Source organism: Ambystoma mexicanum, chromosome 6p (assembly GCF_040938575.1).
Source record: "Ambystoma mexicanum isolate Mex_15411 chromosome 6p, UKY_AmexF1_1, whole genome shotgun sequence".
NCBI lineage: Eukaryota > Metazoa > Chordata > Amphibia > Caudata > Ambystomatidae > Ambystoma > Ambystoma mexicanum.
In genome coordinates, this window is record NC_090935.1 from 425,212,018 (window position 1) to 425,239,913 (window position 27,896).

Genomic DNA, 27,896 nt, shown 5'->3' on the forward strand with positions numbered 1-27,896 from the left:
GTAAGGGTTGCTTTGGAGAAGGTTATGTGAAGATTATAGTAGTAAAGTAAGAAGAAAAAATCCCAAAAAATACAAAATAACAGGTGTCTGACAGGCATCTGCAAACAAAACAAAAAAACTGCTCTTTTCAGAGCCCACCTCAAAGGGGAAATGGGGCACGCTATTTAAATTTACATTCACCACGCTCAGAATTTGATATGTCCGCGGACATAGCGGTAGTCTGCGGACAGCGCGTATTACAAACAGGTATTTTGAGGTGGAGAGGCATGCAAATGAGAATGAGTGGAGCTAGGGCTTGGTCAGTAAAGTTTACTGGGTGTGTTGTGTAAGGAGAGATTTTGCCAGAACGTCTTTTTCCTGAGTGAAGAACAGATAGCTATGGCTGTGTGTTTCCGAAAACAGATTATCTGGATTTTGGGAGACTCATGGATACATTGTTTGGAGGTGCATGCAGAATGTTGTGGAGTAGCTGCAGATTTTGGATTCCCTCATGTTTAAGTGCACTGGCATGGAGTGCGTGGAATGAAGTGGCTGGACTTGGTACCTCTCTCTGCTACTTAGAGACAGAGCATCATCCAGACATAATTATAATTCATTGTGGAGGGAACAGTTTAGGACATGTGTCTGGATTTCTTTGCAATTTGCAACGAAAGAAGGACTTGAGAAGGTCATGGACATGTTTCCAAATTCCCAAGTAATTTTTTCTCGTATTGCGCAAAGACAAATGTGGCTGCGTTCTTCTTTATCTGGTCCACAAATGGAGAAAGCGAGGCGCAACGTCAATAAGGCTGTTTGTGCCTTTCTAAGAGATGTTGGCATGTCCTCTTTTCACATGAAAATATTATGTTTCGTAGCACTTACTTAAGTCCATATTACTTATGCTGGTAATCAGATTTTTCTGAGAAATGTACAAAATGCATTGCAACCTTTTTTGGAATTAGAGTCATCTATTTTGCAGTAGATGTTGATGATTTCAAGTTTTTCAAACACAAAAAAACACCACCAAAAGGCTCTTCTCAGAGCTACCACATCCTCCAAGAGAAAAGTACATTGGTTTTGCTACGGCAGCACCCTAAAATTGTATATGTCCTGGGACTGTCCGCGGACTTCCAGAAAATGCACATGCCCTGCACTGTTTATTTGCCACTTCTATTTTTAAACTGTGAAAGGCAGCTCTAAAAAGAGCCTTTTTTTATTTTTGTTGTTTTAGATTATTTTTTTATTTTTTACACACTACACACTAGGAGATGAAGGGAAAGGAGGGTAAGGAAGGGACACCAACCACGGGGATAAGAAAGGGCAGGTGGAGAGAGGAAAATGTAGGGTGGGCCTTACTTAGGTAGGTAGCAGGTCTTCTGGTGGTCCTTGAACGTAGTCTCGAAAGCACTTCGAAGACTCTCCCCCCTGCAGAGTACTGAATCGCAGTAGATACACAATATTGTGACCCTCGAAAGGTAAGGGTCAAAAGCATTGTGAATGGCCTGTGAAGCAGCTGGAGGGATGCGCTCTCCCACAGGAGTATCTCTTATGGTGAGAGGAGCGGAAACGGAAAATGCTGTAGAGGAACTCAACCTACTACGTTTATCACAAGGTACAACCTTGCGAATGTCCGCACTGTGGAACGACGTTAGGTGTCTCTTCATGGATGTCGTACCAAAGCTGTACGAACCACGTCTCCCATGACTCAGCACCATTTTGCACTGTTTGCAGGTGACCTTGTTCGCACGTGCTTTTGGTACGTTACCATGAATGGTAAACAACCGCCACACCCAAGACTCCCGGCGAGTGCTGGTAGTAGGGAGTTCCTCGACCTTCATTCTCTTCATCCTCTTCATCCTCATTCTCTACATCCTCACGCCTGTTTCTGTCTGTAGGCCCTTGGGGAGGTGGTGGCAGTGGAGGGTTTGGGGGTGGTGCTGAGGCAGATGTAGCAACAGCAGCCATGGATGCCATCAGAGTTGATGAGATAATCTCAGCAACAGTAGCAAAGGCAGCAAATGTCAATCTGCAATAGCCAGAAGTACAATGAAGATCAGCTCTGGGGTGTGGCCTTTTATAGGGGTGGAGGGGTGCACTTCGCGAACAGATCAAACACCCAAAAAGGTTAAAAAAGTTCCAAACAGTATGTTGAAAGCCAGGGTCATTGTCTGGGACATGTGCAATGGTGAATTTGTACTGTAAAATGATTTGGATTGTCTGAATAAGTTGGGGAACCGGACAGTGTCTGCAAATTAGGACACATGCTCATTGTGGGTGCGGTCACATGATGACGTCGGGAACACGTCCGCGAACGGAATGGGTGACGGCAGGACACCAAATGCACAGGAACGGTCATTTGCATGCGCGCAGGTGTTCTACGAACAGTTTCCGTGTCCTCAAACAAATTAAAAGTGCCACACAAGTGAGATGGACAGTTACGGACAGGCGCGATGTTCGCAGGACTTACGGGTGTGGTGCGCATGTGCGTAGATGTTCTGCAAACTGTACAGACAGGTATAGTGTCCTTAGGACACCTCCATTTTGTTTGACTACGGACATCCCGGACACCTTGCGTGTTCTTAGGACAGTTTCAACTTGGCTGCGGACGGTACAGACAGGTATAGTGTCATTAAGATTCCCCCATTTTGTTTATTTACGGACATCCTGGACACCGTGTGTGTTCTAAGAACAGTTCCATCTTTGCTGCGAATGACACGGTCAGGTATAGTGTCCTTAGGACATCCCCATTTAGTTAATTATGGACAGCCCAGACAGGCGCACTGTCCGCTGACATTTTAACTGCTTTTTAAAATAAAAATTAGACACAAAGAATTTCATTAAAAGAAACATAATTTTTATTTTAATTTTATGCATATACAACATTTATGAAAGAGAGGGGGAAGCAGAAACGGATACAAATACAGGGGAATTTGGGGTTTGGAGAGCCTGGATGGGAGGGGATGAAGGGATAGGGCAGTCTCATCAAAACGTTTTTCTTGGAGTTGAGGGTTTGGGGATAGTTCACTGGGACATGGAGAGAGGGAACAGGTACATGTGGGACAATGGTATTTATTTTTTCTTTTATGTGGTCCTCCACAAACTGTTTCAAAACATTGACATTTTCCTTCAGCCTGTCTGTTTTCTGTTCCATGCGTTGCAGAGTCTTTTCCAATGTGTCTTTTGGTGTATTATTTTCAATGTTTGTATGGTCTGTTAAAAATAAATATATATATGTTAAGTACACATAAAGTAATGATTATTAATTTGCTTACATAGAGAAGTGTCTACCATTATTATCACTGTTTTCAGACATTTCCTCACGTGGATAGGTTTTCTCAAGCCACTCCAAAGTACTGCTCATTTCTGTGTGAAAAACAAAAATATATTAATTGTAGTGTACCTAATACAAGACGTTTAGAAATATATAAGAAAAATGAAGTTTACTTGCTAGCTTCTGGTAAATTGTGTTCTTACTGTTGTGTATGTCTGCTGTTGCTCCTAGCTGTGCAGTTTCTGTGAGGTAATTATGTTGGAGGCATATCTTTTTTGTTTTGGTATATTTCATTTTAGTACATATGGTATTTAAATGGATGGTTGATGTGTTACATATATAGGTTCCACTTCTTCTTTATTATTACATATAATGTGTTTATATGCTGCTTTTTGAACTTGTGCAGTGTTTATATGACTTGATAGAACAATTTAAGACACCCCCTGAGTTGTTGGGTAGTGTTGCTGCTGTCCGTGTCTTTCCGCGGACATCAAATCACTAGCTGGGGGTTCAGTATGTTCTATGTTAAATGTATATAAAGTCAGAGAATCCTAGTAAACATATATCAAATTCACAATATGAATATGTATATTCAATAAAATAAAATTTGATAAAGGAAGGTTAGGGTCCAGTTGCGCTACTAAATACCTATGCACTTCAGTAAAAACACTTTGTTAAAGGGTCGTTAGGGTTAAGTTGTGCTACTAAAAATCTATGAAATTCAGTAAAAAAACTATGTTAAAGGGACATTGTGGTTCCAAGTAAAACCAAAAAACGCCTGAAATTCGGCAGTTATGGTAAGCTAAGCAACCATTATTCGTGCCACCACCGTGTATTGCTAAGACTAACACCCACGACATCAAAGATGACATCACAAATGTCATTGATGACATCACCAATGACATCACATGTGCATTTACTTTTCATGAAAAGTCTGTACAAGTGATTCTTATTATAATGTTGACAAACAAGTGTTAAGGATCATTGGAATAGATGTCAGGAGCTACGTAGTGCATTAAGCAATGCATTGATAAGGTAGAGAGTTAATTCAAAACATTTGGAATCTTCATTGTCTTCTAGTTTGTATGTTACATCTATAGTTTTTGTGTTACTTTTATAAAAAGTTCTGAGGCAACACACACACACATGGTTTGGTACTTCAGCGGATGTACTTTTAAATGTTAGTATTTCTTTTTTGTATGTGTGTAGTAGAAGTTTGCCATGTGCAGAATTGTTGCTAGTCTGTTGTAAAGCTATTGCATTTTGTAAGTGGCTTTCACTTCCAAAATAGTTTCTCTGGATATGGTCGATTTCTTCGAGTAGGTCTTTGTGTGTACCATGTAGAAGAGTGTTATTTAAATTGGCTAGTGCCAAAGCAGGACTTTTAGCATAGTACAGTTTATAGACAAGATTTCTTATAGTTGAATGATGTGTTGATAACATTTTGATATGATGGAAGGTGCTTTGCAAATAGGTCCTGAAATGCAGGCTAATGAATGTCCTTGTAGTCCTGTGTATTTGCGCACTGGACAGGTATCCATATTTTGCAGCACTTTTCATTTCGATTTTGTCTCTGCCTTTCACATACTGAGGAACTGGCGTAAAGATTTGAAAGACTTTTTTGGAATGTTGCACATTGACGTGCATGGCCATTTGTATACTGGACGTTCTGGTTCAGTTGAATGGAGAGGTTATTCTGAGTTTTCTAGGGATATTTTTGTAAGCAGAGTTTCTTGTTCCATTATGGTATTATTAATTTTTTCATAACCTCGTCCACTGCTATGGATGGTAATTGTGTTTGGTCGGATTTGTTTGTATGCTTCTTCATTAAAATATGGTTCTGTGCTCGTGGTGTGACTCTATTCACCTCCACAGATATTTAACAAGTTATTTTTGTTGACATCCCATTTATTGAGAAGTTTTTTTTTGTAATTTAGTAGTTCGTTTTGTTAGTGCTTTCATTCTGTTTAACACTAAAATGAATAACTTTCTTTTGAGAAGGATTGCACTGTCTATTAAAGCTTCTAAGATTAATTTCTATGGTAGGTTTGAAGGGTTGTGCATGATTTGTCTCCTGTTTTTATAAGATTCTGAAGGACTCTGTGGCAGAACATTTTTGCTAAAATACTCTTTTTGGTATGGTTACTTGCTAGTATATCAAGATTTATAGGTGCAGTTTTAGCAGTAGTGGTAGCCGAATTCTTGTTAAGCATTTTTTGTTTGTTTCACATTTTAATAGAGGAGGCAAATTTTATGTACTGGAAGCTTGTTTTGTTTCGGTAAATGACTGTATTAGCTGTTTTGTTTGAACGTTTTGTACAAATTCTTGTAGAGATGGATGCTTATTTTGGACACTTTCATTTTCATTTGCTCTATTTCTGCGTTGCTTTCTACAGACTTGCTTTTTGGTAGGCATTCTTTGGGGTCTGTTGAAAAAAAAAACAAGGCATGGGTTGGGCCGTTCTGCAATGTATGTGTGCTGTGTGCATAAGTGTCTGAGTAAGATGGGAAAGATGCATGTGGTGGTGTGTGATTGTGCATTGGGCAGTTACAATCAGTTGGGAAGGCTATTCTTCTATTTGTGTGTTACTAAACTGCGGTTCAGATGAGAGTAGAAAGTGAGCTAGTGGTGAGGAGAAGCATTAATAGTAAACCTAATGGTATAAAATTAAAACATTTCTTTGTTTTGTAGTACTAACATTCTAAGGGTTGAGTATGTTATTTGTGTGCCATTCTGCCTGCTAATCTCTGTTTAATAAATGGGGATTTGTGGGCAGAATGGTTCAGAAATCGCTGTTTTTTTGGTGCGCAAATTACATGAATGAACCACACAGCGTGTTTGAGGAACAGTAAGAATATTAAATATTAAGGTAATATTGTACTTAGTCTTTTTTTTGTGGAATGGGCAGGCTTCTTCGGATATGTTGTTTGTATTTCAGATGCTGCTGATTTTCAGGAGAGTGGTCTTCACTGCAATTGTAAAAGAAAGAAGTTAGTAATTTTGTGTGTTTATAGCACTGGTGTTAATGTAGACGTTGTTTTTTATGTTTTTGTGGTAGTATTCTTGTTTGATATCTGAACATAGTGTATGCATGCATTTCATTTGACTATGTGCAGCCTTTATATTTTATTTACAATATGTTAGTTTAACATGCTTTGCAAATGAGTAGAATTTTAATTAATTAAATTAATTTTAATTTGCATAAAATTCACTTGATTTTTTAAAGCTGTGTTGTAGATTGCAGACAGGTTTGGAAGTGACAGTTGATTATAGTAGATGGGAAAAATTTCAATAAGTTCATTTTATAGGTAGACATGCCAACAATCGGGAGCCCTTGAGAGGGAGATTTCACCACAGCAATTGGGAACATTTATTTTTCCCATAGGATTGCATTTGGATTAGCATTAATTTAGGCGGGAGACAGTAAAAAATAGTATGATTTTTCAATGAAAAATCGGGACTCTCGCGCCTAAATCGGGAGGGTTGGCATGCATGTATAGGTTATGCGGGAGACAGTAAAAAATAGTGTGATTTTTCAATGAAAAATAGGGAGTCCCGTGCGTAAATCGGGAGGGTTGGCATGTATGTATAGGCTATGCAGGTTTAGTGGCATTACTCTGTTTATATGGATTCATAACAGTTGCGCATGTACTGTGAATAAAATATGATACCTGTAGTTTGTATTCATGCATATGGATATGAATGCAGTTGTAAGTAGAAATCTTGGAGACTTGGAGAGTAGTTTTTGTAGTAGGTGCTTTCCAATGATATGAGACTTGTACTCAGAGTGATCAACAGTACATTTGAAGTGCGGAACTCTGATGATGGAGTTAGATGTAGAGGTCTTGGGTGTGATTGGTGGATGTTTGTGTGACTGCTTAGCTGTATCCAATGAGTGATGTGGAAACGGTAGAAGGGCTGGCTAAGAGTTACGTGCAGTGCGGGCACAGCGGCTGTCCACAGATAGGGCGTGCCACATCCAGAGTTTTCCAGCAAATCCAGTATGCATAGGGGACTGTAGGGATCAGCCAATCAGATGTTGACGTTGTGGAGTTGTGTAGAAAGAGAGTGTGTGTAGTGAAGATGGCAGAGGTGGTAGTGAAAGTCAGGGTGTTGGTGCTCGGAGATATGTTTGTCCATGGTTTGCAGCAGTATGCTCAATGCAGGCATGTGGCAAACAATTTTGATGTTAAAGGAGTGGAGGTGGTGTGGAGCGCTGTGCCGGATTGCAACATAGAGGGAATTCTACAAGTTTGTGAAGATATGCGCAGGATGAACAGTCCCCATTTGGTAGTTTTGCAATATGGTGCTTTCCATTTGGGCTACGTAAGTGCCCCTACTTTGTTGGCAGATTTGGAGCAGTTGGTTCAAGTAGTAATGAACATCCTTCCAAATGCGAAAGTAATTTCTTCTGGATTACTAACCAGGGCAATATGGGACAATAGTTCTGTTTTTTGTCCTCAGCAAGACATTGCTAGGTGTGCAATCAATTGAGGCATGTGTGCTTTCATGCTTAGAGCTGGTATGTTTTTCTGTAATAATGAGAATATTGATTCGAGTAATGCTGTTTAATTTGAAGAAAATGGCATTTCCTTATCTTTTTTGGGAAATGCCATGCTGTTTTGGAATGTAAGGGTTGCTTTGGAGAAGGTTATGTGAAGATTATAGTAGTAAAGTAAGAAGAAAAAATCCCAAAAAATACAAAATAACAGGTGTCTGACAGGCATCTGCAAACAAAACAAAAAAACTGCTCTTTTCAGAGCCCACCTCAAAGGGGAAATGGGGCACGCTATTTAAATTTACATTCACCACGCTCAGAATTTGATATGTCCGTGGACATAGCGGTATTCTGCGGACAGCGCATATTACAAACAGGGATTTTGAGGTGGAGAGGCATGCAAATGAGAATGAGTGGAGCTAGGGATTGGTCAGTAAAGTTTACTGGGTGTGTTGTGTAAGGAGAGATTTTGTCAGAACGTCTTTTTCCTGAGAGAAGAACAGATAGCTATGGCTGTGTGTTTCCGAAAACAGATTATCTGGATTTTGGGAGACTCATGGATACATTGGTTGGAGGTGCATGCAGAATGTTGTAGATTAGCTCCAGATTTTGGATTCCCTCATGTTTAAGTGCACTGGCATGGAGTGCGTGGAATGAAGTGGCTGGACTTGGTACCTCTCTGTGCTACTTTAGAGACAGAGCATCATCCAGACATAATTATAATTCATTGTGGAGGGAACAGTTTAGGACATGTGTCTGGATTTCTTTGCAATTTGCAACGAAAGAAGGACTTGAGAAGGTCATGGACATGTTCCAAATTCCCAAGTAATTTTTTCTCGTATTGCGCAAAGACAAATGTGGCTGCGTTCTTCTTCATTTGGTCCACAAATGGAGAAAGCGAGGCGCAATGTCAATAAGGCTGTTTGTGCTTTTCTAAGAGATGTTGGCATGTCCTCTTTTCACATGAAAATATTATGTTTCGTAGCACTTACTTAAGTCCATATTACTTATGCTGGTAATCAGATTTTTCTGAGAAATGTACAAAATGCATTGCAACCTTTTTTGGAATTAGAGTCATCTATTTTGCAGTAGATGTTGATGATTTCAAGTTTTTCAAACACACAAAAACACCACCAAAAGGCTCTTTTCAGAGCTACCACATCCTTCAAGAGAAAAGTACATTGGTTTTGCTAGGGCAGCACCCTAAAATTGTATATGTCCTGGGACTGTCCGCGGACTTCCAAAAAATGCACATTGCCCTGCACTGTTTATTTGCCACTTCTATTTTTAAACTGTGAAAGGCGGCTCTAAAAAGAGCCTTTTTTTTATTTTTGTTGTTTTATATTATTTTTTTATTTTTTACACACTACACACTAGGAGAGGAATGGAAAGGAGGGTAAGGAAGTGACACCAACCACGGGGATAAGAAAGGGCAGGTGGAGAGAGGAAAATGTAGGGTGGGCCTTACTTAGGTAGGTAGCAGGTCTTCTGGTGCTCCTTGACCGTAGTCTCGAAAGCACTTTGAAGACTCTCCCCCCTGCAGAGTACTGAATCGCAGTAGATACACAATATTGTGACCCTCGAAAGGTAAGGGTCAAAAGCATTGTGAATGGCCTGTGAAGCAGCTGGAGGGATGCACTCTCCCACAGGAGTATCTCTTATGGTGAGAGGAGCGGAAACGGAAAATGCTGTAGAGGAACTCAACCTACTGCGTTTATCACAAGGTACAACCTTGCGAATGTCCGCACTGTGGAACGATGTTAGGTGTCTCTTCATGGATGTCGTACCAAAGCTGTACGAACCACGTCTCCCATGACTCAGCACCATTTTGCACTGTTTGCAGGTGACCTTGTTCGCACATGCTTTTGGTACGTTACCATGAATGGTAAACAACCGCCACACCCAAGACTCCCGGCGAGTGGTGGTAGTAGGGAGTTCCTCGAACTCATTCTCTTCATCCTCTTCATCCTCATTCTCTACATCCTCACGCCTGTTTCTGTCTGTAGGCCCTTGGGGAGATGGTGGCAGTGGAGGATTTGGGGGTGGGGCTGAGGCAGATGTAGCAACAGCAGCCATGGATGCCATCAGAGTTGATGAGATAATCTCAGCAACAGTAGCAAAGGCAGCAAATGTCAATCTGCAATAGCCAGAAGTACAATGAAGATCAGCTCTGGGGTGTGGCCTTTTATAGGAGTGCAGGGGTGCACTTCGCGAACAGATCGAACACCCAAAAAGGTTAAAAAAGTTCCAAACAGTATGTGGAAAGCCAGGGTCATTGTCTGGGACATGTGCAATAGTGAATTTGTACTGTAAAATTATTTGGATTATCTGAATAAGTTGGGGAACCGGACAGTGTCTGCAAATTAGGACACATGCTCATTGTGGGTGCGGTCACATGATGACGTCGGGAACACGTCCGCGAACGGAATGGGTGACGGCAGGACACCAAATGCACAGGAACGGTCATTTGCATGCGCGCAGGTGTTCTACGAACAGTTTCCGTGTCCTCAAACAAATTAAAAGTGCTACACAAGTGAGATGGACAGTTACGGACAGGCGCGATGTTCGCAGGACTTACGGGTGTGGTGCGCATGTGCGTAGATGTTCTGCAAACTGTACAGACAGGTATAGTGTCCTTAGGACACCTCCATTTTGTTTGACTACGGACATCCCGGACACCGCGCGTGTTCTTACGACAGTTTCAACTTGGCTGCGGACGGTACAGACAGGTATAGTGTCATTAAGATTCCCCCATTTTGTTTATTTACGGACATCCTGGACGCCGTGTGTGTTCTAAGAACAGTTCCATCTTTGCTGCGAATGGCACGGTCAGGTATAGTGTCCTTAGGACATCCCCATTTAGTTAATTATGGACAGCCCAGACAGGCGCACTGTCCGCTGACATTTTAACTGCTTTTTAAAATAAAAATTAGACACAAAGAATTTCATTAAAAGAAACATAATTTTTATTTTAATTTTATGCATATACAACATTTATGAAAGAGAGGGGGAAGCAGAAACTGATACAAATACAGGGGAATTTGGGGTTTGGAGAGCATGGATGGGAGGGGATGAAGGGATAGGGCAGTCTCATCAAAACGTTTTTCTTGGAGTTGAGGGTTTGGGGATAGTTCACTGGGACATGGAGAGAGGGAACAGGTACATGTGGGACAATGGTATTTATTTTTTCTTTTATGTGGTCTTCCACAAACTGTTTCAAAACATTGACATTTTCCTTCAGCCTGTCTATTTTCTGTTCCATGCGTTGCAGAGTCTTTTCCAATGTGTCTTTTGGTGTATTATTTTCAATGTTTGTATGGTCTGTTAAAAATAAATATATATATGTTAAGTACACATAAAGTAATGATTATTAATTTGCTTACATAGAGAAGTGTCTACCATTATTATCACTGTTTTCAGACATTTCCTCACATGGATAAGTTTTCTCAAGCCACTCCAAAGTACTGCACATTTCTGTGTGAAAAACAAAAATATATTAATTGTAGTGTACCTAATACAAGAAGTTTAGAAATATATAAGAAAAATGAAGTTTACTTACTAGCTTCTGGTAAATTGTGTTCTTACTGTTGTGTATGTCTGCTGTTGCTCCTAGCTGTGCAGTTTCTGTGAGGTAATTATGTTGGAGGCATATCTTTTTTGTTTTGGTATATTCCATTTTTAGTACATATGGTATTTAAATGGATGGTTGATGTGTTACATATATAGGTTCCACTTCTTCTTTATTATTACATATAATGTGTTTATATGCTGCTTTTTGAACTTGTGCAGTGTTTATATGACTTGATAGAACAATTTAAGACACCCCCTGAGTTTTTGGGTAGTGTTGCTGCTGTCCGTGTCTTTCCGCGGACATCAAATCACTAGCTGGGGGTTCAGTATGTTCTATGTTAAATGTATATAAAGTCAGAGAATCCTAGTAAACATATATCAAATTCACAATATGAATATGTATATTCAATAAAATAAAATTTGATAAAGGAAGGTTATGGTCCAGTTGCGCTACTAAATACCTATGCAATTCAGTAAAAACACTTTGTTAAAGGGTCGTTAGGGTTAAGTTGCGCTGCTAAAAATCTATGAAATTCAGTAAAAAAACTATGTTAAAGGGATATTGTGGTTCCAAGTAAAACCAAAAAACGCCTGGAATTCGGCAGTTATGTTAAGCTAAGCAACCATTATTCGTGCCACCACCGTGTATTGCTAAGACTAACACCCACGACATCAAAGATGACATCACAAATGTCATTGATGACATCACCAATGACATCACATGTGCATTTACTTTTCATGAAAAGTCTGTACAAGTGATTCTTATTATAATGTTGACAAAAAAGTGTTAAGGATCATTGGAATAGATGTCAGGAGCTATGTAGTGCATTAAGCAATGCATTGATATAAATAGCATTGTATTATGAAGTTCTTTACAGTATAATAAGCTACTCATGTATAAACATAAGTATTGTGTGCAGCATACATTATCGAGGTGCAATATTCATAATCTTCCCATGTTGAATAGTGAAATGATAAATGCTTTTTTTATTAGCGTTTTGTGTACTGTGCAACATTTAATAAGTAGCTAATAAAACACACTTACTATATAATTTCATTATTACATACAAAACACAAACACATAACAACACATACAAATATGAGTATATAAAGGGAAAGTGAAGTATGCAAAAAAGCAGCAGTACAACTAGAAAGTGTTCATAACCCAACTGATTATCTTTATGCACAGACATGATTGTTCTGCTTCAAACCTACTTCTTCCCTATGTACAAATATCACATGATGTGACTGCACCCTAAAGAAAGTAATGCAAATACAAATATGAGCACATCCAGAGAAAGTACAGTAATAAAAAAACAGATGAACAATAAGAAAGTGTTGATAACCTTACTGATTGTCTTCATAAACAAAAAGTATTGCTATTTTTTAAGTGTGTATTTTTCCTATGTATATGTTTCATATGCTGTGAGTGGACTCTAAGTGGATTATTGCAAGAACATATTTGAAGTATAAATCTACATATATAGTTCTTTTTGATTTCTTTGTTCCTAACTATTACTGTCTAAGATATATCACTAAATGAAAAAACAGCGAGCCAGACATGTGATGTCATCGGCGATGTCATCAATGACATTTGTGATGTCATCTTTGATGTCCTGGGTGTTAGTTTTAGCAATGCACGGTGGTGGCGTGAGTTATGGTTGCTTAGCTTACCATAACTGCCGAATCACAGGGGTTTTTCAGTTTTAAATCGAGCCATAATGTCCCTTTAACAAAGTTTTTTTTACTGAATTTCATAGGTTTTTAGTAGCACAATTTAACCATAACGTCCCGTTAACAACGTTTTTTTTACTGAATATATATATATATATATGCATTCAATGAAAAAACGTAGTTAAGGGGAGGGGATGTTATGGTTAAGTTGCACTAATAAAAACATATGAAATTGAATGGGGAAACATTGTTACAGGTACGTTATGGTTACAGGTAACACCGAAAAACCTCAGAAATTCGCCAGTTATGCTAAGCTAAGCAAACATAACTCGCACAACCAGCGTGCACTGCTAAGACTAACACCCAGGACATCAAAGATGACATCACAAATGTCATTGATGACATCACTGATGACATCACATATCTGGCTCACTTATTTTGGTTCACTGAAAAATCAAGGCCAGGTGGTTTTATTCACTGACAATCAGCATATTAAAATTCAAAATGTGCTGTATATCAAAATATTAACCTTGTTGTATGTTGAATTTCATAGGTTTTTATTAGTGCAACTTAACAATAATGCCCCGTTAACAAAATTTTTTCATTGAATTTCATAGTTTTTTTTATTAGAGCAACTTAACCATAATGTCCATTTAACAAAGTTTTTTTTCATTGAATTTCATAGGTTTTTAGTAGTGCAACTTAACCATAACATCCCTTTAACAAAGTTTTTTCAGTGAATTTCATGGGTTTTTACCAGTGCATGCTATTTTCCTACAATTTACTAATATCATACTTACCAATAAGCAATATTTATGTCTGATTTACAAAGTTTCACCTTAAAACTCTGCCATTTCCCACCTTGTAGCATCATTTTGAACACGTCTATAAACTTTTTGCAACTTTTTGAAATGATTTTGCATCCGTAGACGTCCGGGAACATCTGACTTCATCGCAGACATTCTGCACAGTGCCACGTGATCATATGCTTGCGCGCGGCATGATGACATGTTCGTAAAGGCGTATGCACTTCGTGATAGTACAGTACAGTACATACTTGGAAGAATTTTATCAAAACTGCTATTCATCTTAAAAATGGCACCAGTTATTGCCATCCCTCCTCCCCAAGAGCCACCACCACCTGGATTACCTTCACAACAAAAAATGTGCAGTCCTATCAAAGACAATGAAGAGGACCAAGAAGATGAGGTAGAGGAAGTGCCTATTTCTAGCGCCAAGATCGCATCATGGATGTGCCAGTTCTTTGCTACTGTTGGGAGTGTACCAAAAGCTAAAGCTACCAAAGTGCAATTTTGTACCCAGTCACAGACTACCTGGACAGTACTCCTACGGGACCACCTCCATGTGCCACCACACCAAAACCAATGACCACAATGCTCTCAGAAAGGTTGTTCCTTTCTCAGCAAGTAGGAAGCTGTCTTCCTCCACCTCATCTTCCTCAACAAATACTGTAACCACACAGCCTGATGTCTGCAGTCTTTGGCACGTTGTAAATAAATAAATAAATAAATAAATAAATAAATAAATAAATAAATAAGGAGGGCTAGGGACCATTATCGTCCATTGCAGCCCCTGAAATGGGGGAAGGCCATTAGCACCCCTCGTTCCCAAAGCAGGAACCCAGGATGCTAAAACATAGATTTTTCTTCCTATAGCAGGATGCCTCTGGTGTCCCGCTGTAAGAAGGAAGGAAAATCCTTTTCCAAGACAGCCAACATGGAAAGAGAAGGCAGGGGTCCGTACACAGCCCCTCTTCCCTTGCCATGGGAACCTGCAAAACCCTATGAACATATTACCACAAGCACTTCTTTTCCCTTTCAAACCTATCCTACCTTCGAAAAACTTTACCACATAGCCGGTCCCAGGTAGACATAGCCACTTTAACACAATTTTTCATCCCTAGCGGTCATGGCCAGTAGCCAGATTGTCTGCGTCATTTATGCCATGACCCAGACAATCTGTCTACTACCCACGGCCACAGGCTATACCTCAGTCACCAAAGGTATAGGACTATTTTTTGAACCTACATTATGACACTTGTCAAAAAATAAAACACAGGCACATTTGCAAAACCATGTCCTTGCCAATGCTCCTCACAAGTTTGCTCGAAATCCGCCCATGTTCTATTTTTTGAACAGTGTCAAAATGTATGTACATACAATAGTCATATAACTTAGCCCCCACTTGACAAAATCCATTCAGTCTTTACACATACATTGAAGGTTGGGTCTATAATCTTTCTCAAAACTTTTGCCCACATTCGTCAAATAGCAAAAAAGTTACAAGCCATCTAAAAATGTTGAGACCCTGCCACTAATTTTGCTCCCTCTTGAGCAAATCTCACCAAACTTCAGAAAACCATTTATATCTAGATCCAAAATAATTTTGCCAAATGTTGTGCAGATTTGTCAAATGACACCACATTTATGTGCCTTTACAATATTTTGGGACCCCCCTCTACTTTTGCCCCCTCTTGACAGAATCACACATAACTTTGCATAACCATCAGGATTAGTTCTAGAATAAAATTGCAAAATTACATGCAGTTCATTGAGTGACCCAAAAGTTATAAGCCATCCAAAAACTGCTTTTCCCCAACCCTGTAATGCAGAAATAGGTACAGATGTCCTAAGACATCTGAAGTGTCCACGAACACCACAGGACTGCCCCAGGACATCTGGAGTGTTTGTGGGCTGTCGGGGGTGAAACAACCCATTTTTTGGCTTCTTATGGCCATATCCCATCCCATCCTCATCCCCCCACATCGCCAGAGATCCGCAGCCCGCAAAGAAGTCTGTGAATTCAAGATGGCGGGCATTTCAGGAAAACCGACACATTTCAGGTTTTCTCACCACCCAATCAGAGGCTGCCTCCCGATGTTTGCGGACCACACAAAAGTCTGCACATATTTCTGGCAAATTAGAGGCCAATCCAGAAACCGAACTAGGAGGTGAGTCCGCAGAGCAGACATAAATATCACTCATTTTTTGGCCTGACATTTTAGTCATTTAAAAAAAAAAAACTACTGGATGGATTTACACCAAATTAACAAAAGCACGCTTTTGGGACCAAGCTGCCACTCCTGCCGTAAATTTGGTGAAAATCTGTCCAGTGGATTGGGCTGTAGGCGTGAGCAAAGTTTTTTCCCATTATGTCTATGGGAAAAAAATACATTTTGGGACCCCCTGTAACAAACGTCAACAAAGTTTGCTAACAAATTCAGAGTGGGCCATATACTTTTTTTTTGGTTCATCCAGGGGGAGCAATGTTATAAGCCACCCAAAACATGCTCTTCCTGTGGGTTGAGCAACATAACTATTGTAATTACATGGCCCACGGTAGCGGGCGTGTAGTTATGGTTAAGTTGCTAAACCCATTCAAAGAGCACTTTTTGGGTGGCTTATAACTTTGCTCCCTTTGCAAAGTTTGGTGAGGTTTTGTCATATGGCGGCAAAGATATAAGGGGGTCCCACATTTTTTTCCCATAGATTAAATGGAGAAAAACTTTGCTCACGCCTACAGCCGAACTCACTGGATGGATTTTCACCAAATTAGCAGCAGGAGCGTCGTCTTGGTCTTGAAAGCGTGCTTTTGTAAATTTGGTGGAAATCTGTCCAGTATTTTTTTTTAATGACTAAAAAGTAGGTCCAAAAAATGTGTTATATCTGGTTCCGCTCCGTGGACACACTTTCCCATTTTGTCCGCAGACAGGACACTGATTGGCTAGGGAGTCTGGGTTGTGTCCGTGGACACATAATCTGTTCACTGATTGGTTGGAGTGAAGCGTGAGGTGCGACATATATTCCCGATGCGCCCGCCATGTTGGATCTGTGGATATCCGTGGACAGCGTGGAGTGGAACAGAGCAGAAATCTAATTTCGGGGAGTGTGTTGGTGTGGAAGAGTTGCTGGAGAGGGCAGGGAAGTGAGCAATCTGTCAATTGCTGTATTTGTTTAGGTGGAAGAAGGCCGTGATGTGATTGCGGTTGTCCATGGTCACCGCAATTGTCCGCAGATATACTAAACACTGGCCACACTACTGGGTATTTTACTATGCTTGATGTATTAGTTTTAGGTAGTTAGTAGAGTACTGGGTGAAGAGGGTGAGTTTGTTCATTGGCTGTAATTATAGTTTTAGGATGTTAATTGAAGTGGATGGGACTTGAGGTGGTTGTGTTATGTTTTTGGGTTGTGATTAGTGGGCAAGTGTTTGCTTGCATGGGTGTGTTATGCTGCAGTGGTTGTGGCCAAGGCCTAGAGTCTTGGGTGCATGTCCGAAGTCCGTAGGCCTGGAAGCCAAGACTCTACGCCCTGGCCACAACCCCACAGCATAACACACCCATGCATGCAAAGATTTTGGGTTGTGGTTAGTGGTCAGGTGTTTACTTGCATGTGTGTGTTATGTTGTGGTGGTTGTGACTCAAATCATTGTATACTTACTGTTTGCTTTGTTGAGGCTGTATGCAGTTTTTTGACCAGGCCATGCACCCGAGACTCTAGGTCCTGGTCACAACCACTGCAGTATAACACATCTATGTAAGTAAACAATTTGGGTTGTGGTCAGTGGTCAGGTGTTTTCTAACATGGGTGTGTTATGTTGTGGTGGTTGTGACTCAAATCATTGTATACTTATTGTTTGCTTTGTTGAGGCTGTATGCAGTTTTTTGCATGGTATGGGAAAATGGAGCAGACATTGTTTTTTCATTCTCTGTGATAAAAGAAAAGATCACATGTTAGTGTAGGTAGTTTGTAAAGAGTTATTGCATTGCATAGCAGACATTTCTGTACTTTGTCGACCCTAATACTTAGTACTTTACAAGTACTATGCTTCAAACCAGCGTACTGTGCAATTTGCTAGTTTCTCTGTTTGTTTGCATAATCATTGGGTCTGTGGAAAACAAAAAACCATGCAGTATTACAAAATAAACGTTCTATGTTATGGTTCAATCATTTGTGGTGGTTGATTTCATTATGAGGAATTGAATATGTCTATGGTTTTTTGTTTTTGAAGTAGTGGTACTATTGCTGTTAGATACCAGTTGGCATGTTCTAATTGTTTATTTCTTGTTGCATTTTAGCAGTATTCATTTATTTGTTTGGTTGTTGCAGGATTTTGGGGCAGTCAGATACCTAATGGTGTATTCTAAATGTTGATAGTTTTGAAGTTGTTGAGGGTATTTTTATACGTAATAAGTGTTGGAGGGTTTCTTTCGAAAAATATATATAGCAGTTTTCTGGTTGTAATTAGATACCAGTTGGCGTATTCTAACTGTTTATAGTTTTTCACTATTAGTTAGCTGTTGCCTTATTCTATTAGTTTATTGATTTAAAGGTTATTGAAGACATTTTGTAGATGTTCATACTGAGATTAGTTAATACATTTTGGTATTAAGAATATTAAGTAAGCGTTTACAAGATTTGCTGGTTATCACTGTTTTAGAATAATGGATGTATCATTACATTCCAACCATCCACATTTCTTTTTTATGTATGGTTTGTTTAAAGTGTATCTCTCTGAGCTGGAAATGAGGCCATTTTTCAAACCGTTCCATGTGTTCCCAGCATGCAGGAGTTTTTTTTGTCTGTTAGAAAAGACAGCAATTTCAGACCTGCATTCCATGCACATTGTTCTTTTAACCCATGACATTTAAAACATCTTTTTTCAATGCTTTGAGAATTCATTGTCTTGTTTTGTGGGATTTTCTCAATCAATCATTTCACTCGGCATCATCTGATGAGGAAGCCTTATTGGGCTGAGAAAGCTAATGTATTTTTCCATCTCTTCGTAGCGTTTTCAAGTAGATCAATACTAGTCACCAAAACCTCCATCATGTGCTTGAGGAAGTATAACAAATCATCATCTTGATAGATAAACACTGCTGGAATAATAAAGCAGAAAACAGCGGAAAGTTCAATAATGCAAGGCAAATCAAATACAATAATGCCAAAAAACTGAAAGAGGAATTTAAACCATAAGTTATTGGAATATATAAACATATTTAGCAAAAGGGTCTGTCACAAACCAGGCATGGATGTAAGCAAAGTTCTTGACATGGATTGACTTTCTGACTGGAAGATTCCACTGGTTTTCATAACTGTCCTTTCATAAACCAAGATTTCTGCCACAATGTTATTTCTCAATTTGAGAATGTTACAATTCTCTGAACGTTTATGGTCTTCCCTTTCCTTTTTAATTTTCATTGAGGTGCATCATATATCATTGAAGGTCAATCTTACAACAAAGTCCTAGCTCAGGATTTAGACCAGCCTTGTGAAGGATTTTTTCATATTAGTCTGTCTTTCTTGTTCATTGGGAAACCTACTTCACATGATGAGTTCCAGGCTCTTTTTAGCAGGACCAAGACTTAGCCATACTATATTTTCAGATTTTCCATACAAAGCAGTACCGGTTAAAAGATCTGCAGCTTCATAGGAGCCACATTCTCTATGAGAGAGAATTTTGATGCCTAAGCTGTACAATGTCTGAGAGAGTGTTTTGTCTGATGATAGGTCATTCCAGAGGTCTTGAAGCTTTGTTTTTTCTGCTTTTGTTAAGTAGGCTGTAACATATCGTGCAACTGCAGTGTAATTGTCTGCAATGTACTGCACATCTATGTTTGCATTCCATAAGAGGGCAATGATTGCATTGGAATCATTGATATATTGTGATTCTTCTGTTCTTTTTATGGAATATCTGTTCTTAGGTGATTTACCTTTAACACTATGGGGGTCATTAGGAGTTTGGAGGTAACCATGGCGCTATTCGCGCCATGGCTGCCTCCAAATCCTTATCGACTCCGCCCTGGTGAATGGAGCTATTACCGCCCATTTCCAAGGTTGGCGGGGGCAGTAATTCCCCATTCACTGGGGACCTTCCCCATTCCCATTTGAGACCCCATAGGGCTCAATGGGAATGGGGAAGGCACTAATAACGGTACCGCAAATTGCAGTACCGTTATTAGTACCAAAGTCCCTTTGCGGGTCCCGTCCTTAACGCCTGGTAAAACCAGGCGTTAAAGGAGGACCCGCAAAGGGAACTCCAAATAGGGCAGTAAGGGATTACCGGTACCGGTGCCCTTACCGGTACCGGTAATGCCTTACCGCCCGGGTTGTAATGAGGCCCTATGTATAACTGAAGACATGAAGTTGTTCACTTCACCTGTTTCTGTAACTGGTCTAGGGAAACCAAAGCAGCATTTGGTGTAGTATTTCCCTTTGTTTTTGTATTTGCAACAACAGTATTTGCCACATTTGTGTTTTTGAAATTGTACAATTTGTGCATGGAGATCACGATTTGTTGCTTTCGATGGAATTTCACAAGTGAAATATTTTTTGATAAACTGTTTTGACCAAATTTGGGAGCATCTTTAATCCATAAAAGCATGTGGATATGTGGTGCTCCTCTGGCTTGGTATTCTTTACTCCAAAAGAAGTGTTGCACTTCTCCGAGGGGAGGAACAGTTTTGTTACAAATAAAGTGTAGCATAGCAATGACACGATGATGGAAATATCTTGAAACATTAACAGGATCTAGAGAGCAAATTTCTCCAGGTGTTAGTATATCTATGTTTGTTTTGTTTTTGTTTGATATGCGTAGGAAATCATGTAAATCTTCCCATGCATATTCTGCACAACTTAATGTAACAAACCAAGTGGGTGGGCCAAGGTTTCTCATCATACAACGTACATCTACGTGATGTCGGAACCAGTACTCTTTCATACCACGCATGTTTGCCAACAGATTTGTAATGCTTGATTGTAAAACCTCATCTTTTTCTTGCACTTTTTGTATTAATGACGTAGCTGACATATTTTGAAAGTGGGTTCCTGATTTCAATATGTGTGCAACTCCGTAACATAGAGTTGCTAGTTCACTTTCAAAGAGTAGATGGAATATGTATTCCACATTTTATCTAAATCTGGGATCTTCAGAATACATCCGTAATGAGCTGTATTCTGATGCTGTTATCTGAATAGGTCTATCATCGTACCTTCCTCCTTTGCCAGTAGGAAAGAGTAGAGGAAAAGCACGTGCTTCTATACTTTTTTCCCATATGCTGATTGGTGTTCCTTTGGTTTGTCGCATTTGGTACGTTTCTAGTGCATAATCTATGGTGTCATTAGAGTGGAATGGATTAATTGTATAATGGTCTAAAATATTGGATACTGTAGCAGGATCTACAAGTTCAAATTGACCAAATTCTAGTGACTCTTGAATTATTTCATTTGTTTCCCTTAAGTTTTCTTCAATATTTATTTCTTTGTAGTATTCATTTTTGTCTTTTCGATATTGCAAGGATTGTCTAACTTTATGTAAGTCTACGAGTTGTTGCCAATTTTTTTTGTCTTTTGTTGGTACACCATTTACTAAGACAATTAAAGATTGCTCTATTGGACGTTGCACTCCCAGAGTGTGCACATTTTCTTTCAGATCTAATGGTAAATAAACTACTTTGCCACAAATGCCTTTCACCAATTCAGAGGGAGGTAATTTTGCTGTTTTTGGTTGAAGGCGTATTATTGCTTGAAATGGGTGCACTGTTTGAAATATGATGCTCTCATATAAATTGAGTTGTTGCAGGGGATTTGGTAGTGGGAATAATTCCAAGTTATTTGTGGTAGCACGTGAAGGAGTTTGGTTGTTGTCAAGTTTTGTAGTGCAGTAACTGCAAAGTATTAAGGGGTCAGTTATTTCGTATTTGTTTTCTGCTATTAGGTAGAGAGTTAATTCAAACCATTTGGAATCTTCATTGTCTTCTATTTTGTATGTTACATCTATAGTTTTTGTGTTACTTTTATAAAAAGTTCTGAGGCAACACACACACACATGCTTTGGTACTTCAGCAGATGTACTTTTAAATGTTAGTATTTCTTTTTTGTATGTGTGTAGTAGAAGGTTGCCATGTGCAGAATTGTTGCTAGTCTGTTGTAAAGCTATTGCATTTTGTAAGTGGCTTTCACTTCCAAAATAGTTTCTCTGGATATGGTTGATTTCTTCGAGTAGGTCTTTGTGTGTACCATGTAGAAGAGTGTTATTTAAATTGGCAAGTGCTAAAGCAGGACATTTAGCATAGTACAGTTAATAGACTAGATTTCTTATAGCTGGATGATGTGTTGATATCATTTTGATATGATGGAAGGTGCTTTGCAAATAGGTCCTGAAATGCAGGCTAATGAATGTCCTTGTAGTCCTGTGTATTTGCGCACTGGACAGGTATCCATATTTTGCAGCACTTTTCATTTTGATTTTGTCTCTGCCTTTCACATACTGAGGAACTGGCGTGAAGATTTGAAAGACTTTTTTGGAATGTTACACATTGACGTGCATGGCCATTTGTATACTGGACGTTCTGGTTCAGTTGAATGGAGAGGTTATTCTGAGTTTTCTAGGGATATTTTTGTAAGCAGAGTTTCTTGTTCCATTATGGTATTATTAATTTTTTCATAACCTCGTCCACTGCTACGGATGGTAATTGTGTTTGTTTGGATTTGTTTGTATGCTTCTTCATTAAAATATGGTTCTGTGCTCGTGGTGTGACTCTATTCACCTCCACAGATATTTAACAAGTTATTTTTGTAGACATCCCGTTTATTGAGAAGTTTTTTTTTTGTAATTTAGTAGTTCGTTTTGTTAGTGCTTTCATTCTGTTTAACACTAAAATGAATAACTTTCTTTTGAGAAGGATTGCACTGTCTATTAAAGCTTCTAGGATTAATTTCTACGGTAGGTTTGAAGGGTTGTGCATGATTTGTCTCCTGTTTTTATAAGATTCTGAAGGACTCTGTGGCGGAACATTTTTGCTAAAATACTTTTTTTGGTATGGTTACTTGCTAGTATATCAAGATTTATAGGAGCAGTTTTAGCAGTAGTGGTAGCCAAATTCTTGTTAAGCATTTTTTGTTTTGTTTTAAATTTTAATAGATGAGGCAAAGTTTATGTACTGGAAGCTTGTTTTGTTTCGGTAAATGACTGTATTAGCTGTTTTGTTTGAACATTTTGTACAAGCTCTTGTAGAGATGGATGCTTATTCTGGACACTTTCATTTTCATTTGCTCTATTTCTGCATTGCTTTCTACAGACTTGCTTTTTGGTAGGCATTCTTTGGGGTCTGTTGAAAAAAAAAGAAGGCATGGGTTGGGCCGTTCTGCAATGTATGTGTGCTGTGTGCATAAGTGCCTGAGTATGATGGGCAAGATGCATGTGGTGGTGTGTGATTGTGCATTGGGCAGTTACAATCAGTTGGGAAGGCTAGTCTTCTATTTGTGTGTTACTAAACTGCGGTTCAGATGAGAGTAGAAAGTGAGCTAGTGGTAAGGAGAAGCATTAATAGTAAACCTAATGGTATAAAATTAAAACAGTTCTTTGTTTTGTAGTACTAACATTCTAAGGGTTGAGAATGTTATTTGTGTGCAATTCTGCCTGCTAATCTCTGTTTAATAAATGGGGATTTGTGGGCAGAGAGGGAGATTTCACCACAGAAATTGGGAACATTTATTTTTCCCATAGGATTGCATTTGGATTAGCATTAATTTAGGCGGGAGACAGTAAAAAATAGTATGATTTTTCAATGAAAAATCGGGACTCTCGCGCCTAAATCGGGAGGGTTGGAATGCATGTATAGGTTATGCGGGAGACAGTAAAAAATAGTGTGATTTTTCAATGAAAAATAGGGTGTCCCATGCATAAATTGGGAGGGTTGGCATGTATGTATAGGCTATGCAAGTTTAGTGGCATTACTCTGTTTATATGGATTCATAACAGTTGTGCATGTACTGTGAATAAAATATGCATACTTGTAGTTTGTATTCATGCATGTGGATATGAATGCAGTTGTAAGTAGAAATCTTGGAGACTTGGGGCCTCATTACGACCCTGGCGGTAAGTTACCGCCAGGGCCGTGACTTTACCGCCATGGTGCTAACTACGTTAACGCCATGGCGGTAAGGGGATTTACCGCCCCATTCCGACCTTGGCGGGGCGGTAAATCCCCAATCCCCATTTACCCTTCCCCATTCCCATTTTTGCCCCATAGGGCATAATGGGAGTGGGGAAGGCGTTAATTACGCCACCGTAAATTACGGTGGCGTAATTAACACCAAGTTCCCTTACCGCCATGGTTTTTTACACCCGCTAAAAGCAGGTGTAAAAACCGCCATGGCGGAAAGGGAACTCGTAATTGGCGGTAAGGGGTCGGCGCAGCTAACGCTGGCGCTAACCCCTTACCGCCAGGGTCGTAATGAGGCCCTTGGAGAGTAGTTTTTGTAGTAGGTGCTTTCCAATGATATGAGACTTGTACTCAGAGTGATCAACAGTACATTTGAAGTGGGGAACTCTGATGATGGAGTTAGATGTAGAGGTCTTGGATGTGATTGGTGGATGGTTGTGTGACTGCTTAGCTGTATCGAATGAGGGAATGGCACTGCGAGTGATGTGGAAAGGGTAGAAGGGCTGGCTAAGAGTTACGTGCAGTGCGGACACCGCGGCTGTCCACAGATAGGGCGTGCCACATCCAGAGTTTTCCAGCAAATCCAGTATGCAGAGGGGACTGTAGGGATCAGCCAATCAGATGTTGATGTTGTGGATTTGTGTAGATAGAGAGTGTGTGTAGTGAAGATGGCAGAGGTGGTAGTGAAAGTCAGGGTGTTGGTGCTCGGAGATATCTTTGTCCATGGTTTGCAGCAGTATGCTCAATGCAGGCATGTGGCAAACAATTTTGATGTTAAAGGAGAGGAGGTGGTGTGGAGCGCTGTGCCGGATTGCAATGTAGAGAGAATTCTACAAGATTGTGAAGATATGCGCAGGATGAACAGTCCCCATGTGGTAGTTTTGCAATATGGTGCTTTCCATTTGGGCTACGTCAGTGCCCCTACTTTGTTGGCAGATTTGGAGCAGTTGGTTCAAGTAGTAATGAACATCCTTCCAAATGCGAAAGTAATTTCTTCTGGATTACTAACCAGGGCAATATGGGACAATAGTTCTGTTTTTTGTCCTCAGCAAGACATTGCTAGGTGTGCAATCAATTTAGGCATGTGTGCTTTCATGCTTAGAGCTGGTACTGTAATAATGAGCATATTGATTCAAGTAATGCTGTTTATTTTGGAGAAAATGGCATTTCCTTATCTTTTTTGGGAAATGCCATGCTGTTTTGGAATGTAAGGGTTGCTTTGGAGAAGGTTATGTGAAGATTATAGTAGTAAAGTAAGAAGAAAAAATCCCAAAAAATACAAAATAACAGGTGTCTGACAGGCATCTGCAAACAAAACAAAAAAACTGCTCTTTTCAGAGCCCACCTCAAAGGGGAAATGGGGCATGCTATTTAAATTTACATTCACCACGCTCAGAATTTGATATGTTCGCGGACATAGCGGTAGTCTGCGGACAGCGCGTATTACAAACAGGGATTTTGAGGTGGAGAGGCATGCAAATGAGAATGAGTGGAGCTAGGGATTGGTCAGTAAAGTTTACTGGGTGTGTTGTGTAAGGAGAGATTTTGTCAGAACGTCTTTTTCCTGAGAGAAGAACAGATTGATATGGCTGTGTGTTTCCGAAAACAGATTATCTGGATTTTGGGAGACTCATGGATACGTTGGTTGGAGGTGAATGCAGAATGTTGTGGAGTAGCTGCAGATTTTGGATTCCCTCATGTTTAAGTGCACTGGCATGGAGTGTGTGGAATGAAGTGGCTGGACTTGGTACCTCTCTGTGCTACTTTAGAGACAGAGCATCATCCAGACATAATTATAATTCATTGTGGAGGGAACAGTTTAGGACATGTGTCTGTATTTCTTTGCAATTTGCAACGAAAGAAGGACTTGAGAAGGTTATGGACATTTTTCCAAATTCCCAAGTAATTTTTTCTCGTATTGCGCAAAGACAAATGTGGCTGCGTTCTTCTTTATTTGGTCCACAAAAGAAGAAAGCGAGGCGCAATGTCAATGAGGCTGTTTGTGCCTTTCTAAGAGATGTTGGCATGTCCTCTTTTCACATGAAAATATTATGTTTCGTAGCACTTACTTAAGTCCATATTACTTATGCTGGTAATCAGATTTTTCTGAGAAATGTACAAAATGCATTGCAACCTTTTTTGGACTTAGAGTCATCTATTTTGCAGTAGATGTTGATGATTTTAAGTTGTTCAAACACACATAAACACCACCAAAAGGCTCTTTTCAGAGCTACCACATCCTCCAAGAGAAAAGTACATTGGTTTTGCTAGGGCAGCACCCTAAAATTGTATATGTCCTAGGACTGTCCGCGGACTTCCAAAAAATGCACATGGCCCTGCACTGTTTATTTGCCACTTCTATTTTTAAACTGTGAAAGGGGGCTCTAAAAAGAGCCTTTTTTTTGGATTTTTGTTGTTTTATATTATTTTTTTATTTTTTACACACTACACTAGGAGAGGAAGGGAAATGAGGGTAAGGAAGGGACACCAACCACAGGGATAGGAAAGGGCAGGTGGAGAGAGGAAAATGTAGGTTGGGCCTTACTTAGGTAGGTAGCAGGTCTTCTGGTGCTCCTTGACCGTAGTCTCGAAAGAACTTAGAAGACTCTCCCCCCTGCAGAGTACTGAATCGCAGTAGATACACAATATTGTGACCCTCGAAAGGTAAGGGTCAAAAGAATTGTGAATGGCCTGTAAAGCAGCTGGAGGGATGCGCTCTCCCACAGGAGTATCTCTAATGGTGAGAGGAGTGGAAACGGAGGATGCTGTAGAGGAACTCAACCTACTACGTTTATCACAAGGTACAACCTTGCGAATGTCCGCACTGTGGAACAACGTTAGGTGTCTCTTCATGGATGTCGTACCAAAGCTGTACGAACCACTTCTCCCATGACGCAGCACCATTTTGCACTGTTTGCAGGTGACCTTGTTCGCACGTGCTTTTGGTACGTTACCATGAATGGTAAACAACCGCCACACCCAAGACTCCCGGCGAGTGCTGGTAGTACGGAGTTCCTCGACCTCATTATCTTCATCCTCTTCATCCTCATTCTCTACATCCTCACGCCTGTTTCTGTCTGCAGGCCCTTGGGGAGGTGGTGGCAGTGGAGGATTTGGGGGTGGTGCTGAGGCAGATGTAGCAACAGCAGCCATGGATGCCATCAGAGTTGATGAGATAATCTCAGCAACAGTAGCAAAGGCAGCAAATGTCAATCTGCAATAGCCAGAAGTACAATGAAGATCAGCTCTGGGGTGTGGCCTTTTATAGGGGTGGACGGGTGCACTTCGCGAACAGATCGAACACCCAAAAAGGTTAAAAAAGTTCCAAACAGTATGTGGAAAGCCAGGGTCATTGTCTGGGACATGTGCAATGGTGAATTTGTACTGTAAAATTATTTGGATTGTCTGAATAAGTTGGGGAACCAGACAGTGTCTGCAAATTAGGACACATGCTCATTGTGGGTGCGGTCACATGATGACGTCGAGAACACGTCCGCGAACGGAATGGGTGACGGCAGGACACCAAATGCACAGGAACGGTCATTTGCATGCGCGCAGGTGTTCTACGGACAGTTTTCGGGTCCTCAAACAAATTAAAAGTGCTACACAAGTGAGATGGACAGTTACGGACAGGCGCGATGTTCGCAGGACTTACGGGTATAGTGCACATGTGCGTAGATGTTCTGCAAACTGTACAAACAGGTATAGTGTCCTTAGGACACCTCTATTTTGTTTGACTACGGACATCCCGGACACCGCGCGTGTTCTTAGGACAGTTTCAACTTGGCTGCGGACGGTACAGACAGGTAGAGTGTCGTTAAGATTCCCCCATTTTGTTTATTTATGGACATCCTGGACACCGTGTGTGTTCTAAAAACAGTTCCATCTTTGCTGCGAATGGCACGGTCAGGTATAGTGTCCTTAGGACATCCCCATT